Source organism: Pleurodeles waltl, chromosome 12, assembly GCF_031143425.1.
Source record: "Pleurodeles waltl isolate 20211129_DDA chromosome 12, aPleWal1.hap1.20221129, whole genome shotgun sequence".
Lineage (NCBI taxonomy): Eukaryota > Metazoa > Chordata > Amphibia > Caudata > Salamandridae > Pleurodeles > Pleurodeles waltl.
Window position 1 is genome coordinate 53,893,099 of NC_090451.1, and position 9,626 is coordinate 53,902,724.

The following is a 9,626-nucleotide window of genomic DNA, read 5'->3' on the forward strand; positions in this document are numbered from 1 at the left end:
AAAGGACAACCCAATATACTCTTGTAATTATAATTAAGTAGGTAAGAGTGTCAAGAAGGGATTTACTTTAAAAAAGTATTTCCAATAGATTTGTTCTACATTTATGATGTCTAAAAATGACATCCCGAGTGAACTGAATAATTATTTGGCCTACATACAGAAATTAGAGGAATAAATAAATCTGAAATACAGGTGTGTATGTTTTCAAATGTATATGAGAAAAAACAGATATTTAAACAAATATTCACGTGCGTTCAAAACATAAGTCTCATTGTACATTGGCAATGTTACAAATGCATTTAAAGTCTTATATAAGGTATGTTGATGTACTTTATGGCCACTTTCTGACATACAACTATAGACTGTGTTTACAAAAAAACAGAAGCCTCTTCGTAGGTGTTAATTGGGTTCTGCATGGACATTTCTGTCTTGGTTGTTGCACATCTGTGAGACCATTTTGAGGACTGTGCCTTTTAATGAAGATGCACAGGGCCTTTATTGTTGAAATTTCAGCATTTAGAGAAAGGGACTGATTTAGATATTGGCGGAAGGGTTACTCCGTCACAACCATGACAGATATTCCATCCGCTGAAATCTAAATACCATTGGATATCTTGGGATTTAGATCTTGGTGGATGGGATATCCATCACCATTCTGACGGAGTAACCCTTCCGCCAACATCTAACTCCGGCCCAAAGTCTTGGCAGAAAATCACCAAACTTACACCTCCTTCCTTCCCTGAGCGTCATCAAGTGTGTCAAACACTTGATGACACTGAGGGAAGGAAGACAGTGTTACCGCTTTTAGTTTGGGATGCATTTGCCCAATATAAGTTTGGAGATTTTCTGCCAAAACTTTGTCTATATGCTGAATTTTCAGCAATAAATGCCCTGTGCATCTAAATCATCACTGAACAGTACTAGGTGTATCATGGGACTGCAATTTCTTTAAAAGTACTGAACCTCTCAGGATTCTATACTATGTGACTTTTGAGTTTCATGCCCTATCAGTCCCAGTCTCACTAGTCTGTTGGCCTCATAGAGGGTCCTCCATCTTCACTAAAAGACACAGGCCCTAATTTTGACAGCGGTGGTAAATGCCGCCTCCCGCCGTGGCCACGGCTGCCAAAAGGCTATGGCTAACATCCGTCCGCCATAATATGACCACGGCAGGATTTCCGCCACAAGAAGGGCGGAAATCCAGCTGTGCCATGCTGTTAAGGTGGCGCTGCTACCACCAGCAGCGCCACGGCAGTAAACCGCCGCCAGCCGTATTATGTCAAGTAATACGGCCTGGCAGTGTTCTGCTGGTGGGCACTGCTGGCGGTAGCAGCGCCTCTTCCTGTTCCCAGCCGGAAGACCCCCTGGAGGCAGGTAAGTCGGGTTTCCAGCAGGGGAGGGTGGTGGGGATTGTTGTGTGTGTGTGTGTGTGTGTTGAGGTGTGTGCATGAATGTGTGAGTGTGTGCGTGAATGCGAATGAGTGTCTAGTGTTGTTTGCATGTGTGCATGTGTGAGAATGCGTGTATGAATGGAAATGTGAATGCGTGTCTGCGTGTCAGTTTGAATGTGTGCGTGAATGAATGGATGCATGTGTGTATGCCCGTGTGAGTGATTGTGTGAATGCGTGGTGTGTGCCTGCAAGTGTGCGTGTATGGGGCGGAGGATTGGGAGGGGGGAGCGTGGATGGAGGGGGGTTGTCTGTATGAAAACACATACACCTGCATTTCGGATTTATTTATTCCTCTAATTTCTCTATATAGGCCAAATAATTATTCAATTCACTTGGGATGTCATTTTTAGACGTCATAAATGTATGACAAATCTATTGGGAAGACTGTTTTTAAGTAAATCCTTTGTTGGAAGTGTTACCTACTCAAGCACAAGGTAATGACACACCCTTTGGCATCTGTAATTTGTGGGTGTGCTATTAGAGCCCAACAATCCATAGCATTTGGATGAGTACCATAGGATGATAATGGACTGTAAGTGGGAGAGTGGGGATTAGGGTACAAGGCGCTATAAGTGATTCTCTTTACACAGTTGGAGCTGTGGTCTCATCCTGACCTCCTACAAGGATGCTTTGAGACAGCAGCCAATCCTTCTAGGCGGGGGTTGGTCACGCCTGCACATCACACCCACAGTCAGCCCAATGCTGCCATCAAGGATTTATGTCCTGTTGTAGAAATGGGCGAAAAACTGATTTTGCTAAAAATTGGCGAAATCTCCCTCAACACCTCCAGCGGCCTAACCACCATATTTGTTGTTGCTTCAGAGGTGGACATCCAGAAAGCTGAGACTCCTCCAGCTCAGCATTGGTTTTGCCAATCTGAGGTCGCAACTCCACCAGCAATGGTGAGCAGCTCCCACATCTAATGAGAAGGGTCAAGCTCCATGTATGGTAGAGCCAAGTCCCTGAAAGATCACCATAGAAAATGTGGCTGAGTTTCATCATATATCAGCCAGTCCTCCTGACATGCTGGGGAGCTCTGCATCTTAGGCACGCCAGACATGTAGGGGCAACTTGACTTTTGGCTTCAGCTTGGTTTTCTCTATCCCTCTCTCTCTTCTTCTCCATGTTCCTCTCTGGTTCTCCGCCCTCTCCTTCTCCCCCCTCCTCCGTTTGCTCCTTGTCTTGTTGATTGCAGGATGCAAGACTGATAATCCTATTATTTAGAAGACTCTTTGCTCCCGGCCATGAGCTACTTCCACGAACAGTCATTTGGGTGCCCATCAGGCTGTTGAGACAAGAAGCATAACAAATTATTGGTGATCGTCCTATCAGTCTCATGCATTGGTGATGGGAAATTCTCGCATTTGAAAAGTTCAGTAGTTAGATCAGCACCAGGACTTGTGACTGGCCAGCAGCATGACCTCTCAAGGGTGTGGCTGTTGGACAGTCACTAAGGGCCAGATGTATCATTATTCCCAATATTGATTACCTAATTGTGGTTTTATGTGAATCACAATTAGGTAATCGCTATTTGAGTGTATGAAACTCCAGGAGTTTCATTATCAATTCCCAACGGCTCGCAAATCTACCTAACTCATTAATATTCATGAGGTACGTCACAATTTGCGGCCCTTTGTGAATGGCTATAATCACAGGGATGGTGGCCTGCGGGGCTCAGCAGACCACCATGTCTGTGATTGCTTTTAAATAAAGCAATCTTTATTTTTCTTTTAAATGCAGCCCGTTTTCCTTAAAGGAAAACGGGATGCGTTTAAAAAAGAAAAATGAAATGTTTTCTTTTTATTGTTTAAGAGTAGGCAGTGGTCTGTGAGACCACTGCCTGCTCTTAAAAAATGTTTTCACATGCATTCACAAAGGAGAAGGGGTCCTTTGGGGACCCCTTCCCCTTTTGCGAATGGGTCACCACCTACTTGAAGTAGGTGGTAAAATGCGAATATTTTGCAACCGCATTTCGGTCACAAGACATTCCTACATACCGCTGCGATTCGTTAATAGGAAGGGACGCCCTTGACACGTCCCTCCCTAATACCGAATCGGTATGTAGTCGCAATTCTAATTTGGGATTCATGCATACCAACATGCATTTTTGCGATCGCAAACGTCCCAATATGCTGTGTGAGATCGTGAAAAAATGCATGATACATCTGGCCCTAAATTCTCCTTCCATCAGTGGATCAGCCACCCAAGTTGTCAGGGGGTAAAAATACAAACCAGGCAGCGCTTGGGGAGTTCTTAGAAGATCCCATTCAAAGCTCAAATATATTTAAGGGGCTTGCAACATACTACAATCTTCACTTTGGGGTGTTTTTGCTAACGTTTTTTGTGGGCACCCGTGTGCCAAAGCAATGCACTGTACTGCATCAATTAACCTGCCATTAAAAGGCCGCGAGTACAGCACGGAATTGTGCAGCACCACACAACCTTCCGCGCAACCCTCTGACTTTCATTTTGCCTTTTCAGTTGCTTGCTTCTATCAAAGTCTTTACACACTGGATAACAAGAAAACCACACAAACCAGAATGTGACATGAGAATTCACTATTACTGAAAAGTATCTCAGACCAGGACCGTACTGGAAACCAAAAACAGCCCTGGCAAAAATGATTTCATCCAGCCCCTCACTGTGGGTGGCTGCCACTATATTTGGACCATCCAGTCTTCAAAGCTGGATCATGGCAGCTCATCTTGCTCTGGAAGCAGCCCCCTGACTGCAGCCCACTGGGGAAAAAGCAGAGTTATCACGGTCTGCACATCTCTTACCACCGTAGGCTCAGGAACTTGAAGGAACACCCGGTCATTTACTGGCTGTGGACTGGCCAAGATAGGGGGAGACCCTTTCTAGTAGCCACGGTGCTGCTGACTGTAAAAGACAGCAAGGCACACCGTACCCTCCAGAAGGAGTCCCAGAGGAAAAACCCAAAACTTGGGAAAAAACCTCTACCACAGAAACTCCTGAAAAAGAGGGAAAAAAACAATGGAAAAAGGAAAAAATAGAATATAATCTTGCAGGAAGAAGGAGGAACATGGAAAAAACGGAAAACAGGAGCGAGGATCACCACCAAAATGGGAGTGTTTGCAACACAAGGAAGAAAGGAACTGCAGTGCTTATATACCAGAAAACAGGAAGTGACACAACAGGAAGAAATTACGACACCATCTTGGATTGGGAAAGACCATATAGAATGAATAGGAAAAAAGATCAAGCAAAAAAAGGAAAAGGAAAAAGGCTTGCTAGTAAGAAGAACACCAAGGAAGAAGACAATATGGAGACCAAGAAGAAAGAAGAAAGAAGAAACAAAGACAGAAGAAAACGAAAAAGGAGGAAAGAAGAAGAAAAAACCCAAGGAGGTGAGTAGTGGGAAAATCAGGGAGGCTGCCAGGGGCTTCTGCGCAACCCAGAGCATGAAATGTGCCTCCTGGGCCGCACCGCAGCAAAATGAACACAGAAAAATGGGCCTCGGCGATGCCGGCGTCCCCAAATGCGGACTCCCGGCCCCGATCACGGTCCGCTAGAGAGACGCCGCGGTAGTTCACGGCGTCACAAGAGTGGCTGAATGGTCAATCCATCCATGTGACAAATGTTAGTCAAAAGCCATCCAGGCTAATCTGAACCAAGAAAACGCACCTATGGAGACATATTTAACTCTCATTGGAGCTCCCTGGAGGAGCGTACTTTAATCCAGACAAAGGGAAGACGTCAAGTGCTAGTGAAAACCAAAATGCTGAGCAGCTTATGAAGATATGGTACATCATACATACAAAATAAAACAAGAATTGGCGAGGTCAACAGGTCTGGCTTTAATGTGCCAACACCTGCAAACACATGCCTACACAAATTTTATCTGCATGCATTAGCATATCAAAGACAGACCTATTGGCTTAGCCAATGCTATGTGTTCTGAAACTGAGAAGGGTTTTCAGTGTCCCAAGGTAAATGATATTGTGAACATGAGTCGCTCCTCTTTCCACCATCAAAACAGACCTTGAGAACTATCTGTGGCAATTTGGCACCACCTTGGGGTCAATTGTGGTGGCACAGGTAGGCACCTGCCACTAACAGCTTGAATATTTTACCATCTTTATGGCTCTGTGCATATGAAGTACAGTGCAAAATGCAAGTAGAGCCCCCACCTCCCAACTGAAAACCTCCACATCCATCCACATTGCCATGTATTGACAACAATAGTTTTTTCCATGTACCCCACTCTCCCACAATGCATGTGTGAGGTAAGGAATTTAACATTCAGTCTACTTTGACGTGCAAAATAGTCGTTCATGCATTGCAGTGCAAGCACTCAGTATGAGGTGGACTGATATACCAATAGCATGGGGTGAGAGAGATGAACTCCTCTGAGTAGAACCAAATCTGACTTAGTGTATATTTTACAGAATTGATCAAAATAGGCCATGCAGGCAACGGTGCTTCCAAGCCTGACCTAAAAAGCACTTTGGGATTTTTGGGTGATAGAACTTCCACCGGGTTGAGAAGTAAGATCAGCATAATTCATAGGGCTAACAAGTCCTCTCGAAAGGTATGGGGTGCATTTGTTTGTGGGGTGTACCCCAAATGGATGTACCTCAAATGTATTGTAATATAAATAGGGTCCTGTCCTATAAACAAAACAATAAAACATTACACATACATGGTGACTATACATGGGAGAAGGAAGAAAATGTAGTCACCCTACTAAAGTCTGAACAATGAGCAACAATAAATGTAATATGTGCAGTGGCCGCCGGTAATTTTAGGAGGGAGAGGGGTGGGCGGGACACACATGCACACATACACACACTCATTCATTTACACACACACGTGCACACATAATCATTCACAACTCTAATTACCAAATATTCACACATACACGTACGCACGCACCAAACATTAATTAAAAAAAAAACACTGACCTGCTAAAGCTCAGTCTCTGAAGTCCCAGGAGGGTTGGGACTGCTGCCTTCCCCCATTGTTTGACCTTAGGTTAGGCATTGATGGAAGGCAGCAGTCCTAAGCCTTGGAGGTTCCAGGAGGGTTGGGACTGCTGCCTTCATTGGCTGGCCTTAGGTCAGCCATTGAGGGAAGGCAGCAGTCCCAACCCTGCCACAGAGAGGGATGGGTTAGTGAGACTGCTGACCCCACCCCACTCTGTGACGATGTGTCACTGATTGACAATCAGCCCTGGCTGCTTTAGGGCTTATAGCTGAAGCACCCAGGTTCAAGGCAATGAGTGACGCTACCCCTCGTCACCGAGGGGGAGGGCCTCGAGGGCCTCTGCTAAGCTGAGGAAGTCATACCCATAGGAGCTCTGACCTCCACAGCCCAACAAAGTTCAGCTCAGGCAGCCAGGAGCCTGCAGCAAATAGCACATGTTTAGCTTCTGGCTGCCTGATCTGAAAGTGAGGAGTGTCTGTGAGGCTGCAGACCTGCCAACTCACACAGTGACACTGTGTGACACAAAATATTGTCTCCCCCTCACACAGTCTCCCAGTGAGGAGCCAATATCACAAAGAAGCAGTGAAAAACAAGCTGAAAACCACTGTAAACAGTGGTTTTCAGCTCCTTTCCTGAGTCTTTTAACTGCTGGTGTCCATTAATGGGTGTGAAAACACCCCAGGACATCGGCAGCTGCCTTAGCAAGCTTGTTTTATTTTTGTTGACGAGGGAGTTTGGGGCCAGGGTGGGGGTGGGGCAAAAGTGCCTGTTAGGTGCTTCTTGGCATGAGGCCACGCCCCCTCCAAGGCTCCACTCCCTCCTCACACTGTGAGGTTTTTGGTGAAGTTGGCAGGTCTGAGGCTGACCTTTGCTCAGCCTGACAGACACTCTTTTTGAGGGCCAAAAGGCACGGGCTATGGCCCCTCAGCCCCAAAGGACGGGCCGTGGCTGAATATATGGTCACCCTACTAAACACAGAAAAATAAGCAACAATAAACTTATTCAGCAAGAAACGTGAACAATGGATGAGCTGTCACGCCTACGCCAAGATTACGCTTTTTGTGGGATTTAGGCATTTAGTTTGCTCTTGTAAACCTAATCAAGTAATTATGAACATATTAATTGTCTTTGTGTTTGGCGTGCAGAGGATAATTTCAGCCTTTCTAAGGAGCTTTCCACAGAATGCACAACATGCTGTATTTTGGAATGTCATTAATTATGTGTTAATATAATGAACTAATTCATTCATTTAGATGCTTTCATTATGCGTGGTTTGCCGGTAGTATTCATCAAAGCAGAGGCAAATATCATTGTGAAAACTGCTTTTATTTGTTAATAATTACATGCCCCTATATGTACATAGAAGTAGCAATGTTTACATGGTCTGATATACACGTGGAACTTGTGGTGTAATATACAAAGGGTTTTTACCCTTATATAAATGTATTTGCTTATAACATGAAGCATAGTTCAATGTATGATGACGTATAGCGGCAACCTCGTCTCCGTAGTGCGAGAAGCATAGTTTGTCATGCCTGTGAATATCAAAGCATGCACAAGTATTCACAAGCAAAAAAAAATGCCTTAGACCTATGTGTGTCTAAGCACTCAAACAATAGGTGTAATTGTGTAATTCGGCTAATTTAGATCCTGATCTTGAAAAGTATTGAAAGTTTATTCAGATTGCTCAGGATTGGAACCTGTGACCTGGTGGTCTCTGAATGTGACCTCGACCCACTGAGCAAGCTTCAATAACTTTACTCCAAAAGCTAGCAAAGTGCATCAGTCTGAAAAGGTTTCAAAACATTGGACCTAGATGGCTTCAAATTTGACATTAGATTAGCAAGTTGTTTCTTTTTAGTAACTGCATAATACTAATTATATGATCAAAAAAACAAGATTTTAAATGATTTTGTCTTTGTTATCATTACTGTTTTAATAAATCTACAGGATTAAAAAACAAATATGGTCTGCTTTATACCGTTTAACTGTTCTAAATCTTGATAAGAAATTTTGAGTCTAGAATGTGGGAGCAGGGGAACATGGCGGCCAGTTGACGTGCTGTCCGCGAACTCCCGTCGGATAGGAGACGCCGATGATACGCGACCTGTGACCTGGATGTGATGCGTCGTGCCTGAGAGTCGGAGTTGGAGCTCCCCGACCGACGCGCGAGAGAATTCCTGCTGTTGTTGTTGTTCCGCGGAGGAACCCCCTGGAGTCGAAGTCGGAGGAGAGACGCCGGGGGAAGTCGGGAACACGTTGCGCGCTGGATCTGAGAGCTGGGCTCTCAGACCGGCGCCTGGGTGAGCTGCTTGCTATGGTTGCAAGTCTTTGTTAGTGGCAGATTTTCCTCTTTTTGGTATTAGGGGAAAAACAGAATTGTTTATTTTTTTTGCATTTAGCGTCCTTGAAACTTTCGAATTTTTGTATTTGTATGCATATGGGAACACACACTGACAAAATTTGATCGGTTGGACTAATACAAAGATAACAGGCGGCTCGCCGTTTTTGACACCGGAACTTTATTCGTTGCACATTGGTTTTTGCAATAAGGGCTTCTGAACCCATTATTATTGCCATCTATAGAGGATTTATTGCTTCATGCTGAGTCTTGATATTTTGAACAGAGACCTATTGCCGGCTTGAAAAGGCTATTAAGCTAAGAAGTTTTGAGTTGATTGCTGTTTATGTTCTCTGCATCTGTGAGCCATTTGTCAACGTTGCCCTTTTTTTTTTTTTTTTTTTTTTTTTTTTTTATATATATACCCCCTGAACTGGACTGAACTGGGCACTATTGGCAGGATTTTTTTTTTTTTTTTTTTTGGGTTGAGATACAAGATATTGGATAAACAGTCCTTTTCTCTCTTGGCTGTAGTCTGTCGGGCTTGGATTATTATGTTGGGCTGAGGACCCTAAGAGCATTTTTCCTTCTGCTGCTTGGCTACGTCATTGCCGGAATTTATTTGTCTGTACTGTCCTTCCCGGCCTAGGTCGGGAAACTTAATTAAAAAAAAAAAACACGGCGAACAAGGAGGGGGGTGTAATTGCTTCGGCGAGAGGTGGTCAGGGGGTGCCTTGGAATCAGGCTTCAAATTCTAGTATTTGGGCTGAGGCAGTGAGGGGTGTGCGACGTGGGAGATCTTATACCTCTCGCTGTTCTCTTCGCAGGGGCTTACCGGAGACTCCGGGGTTTTCCACCAGGAGTAATTTAATCAGGAATAGGGTAGG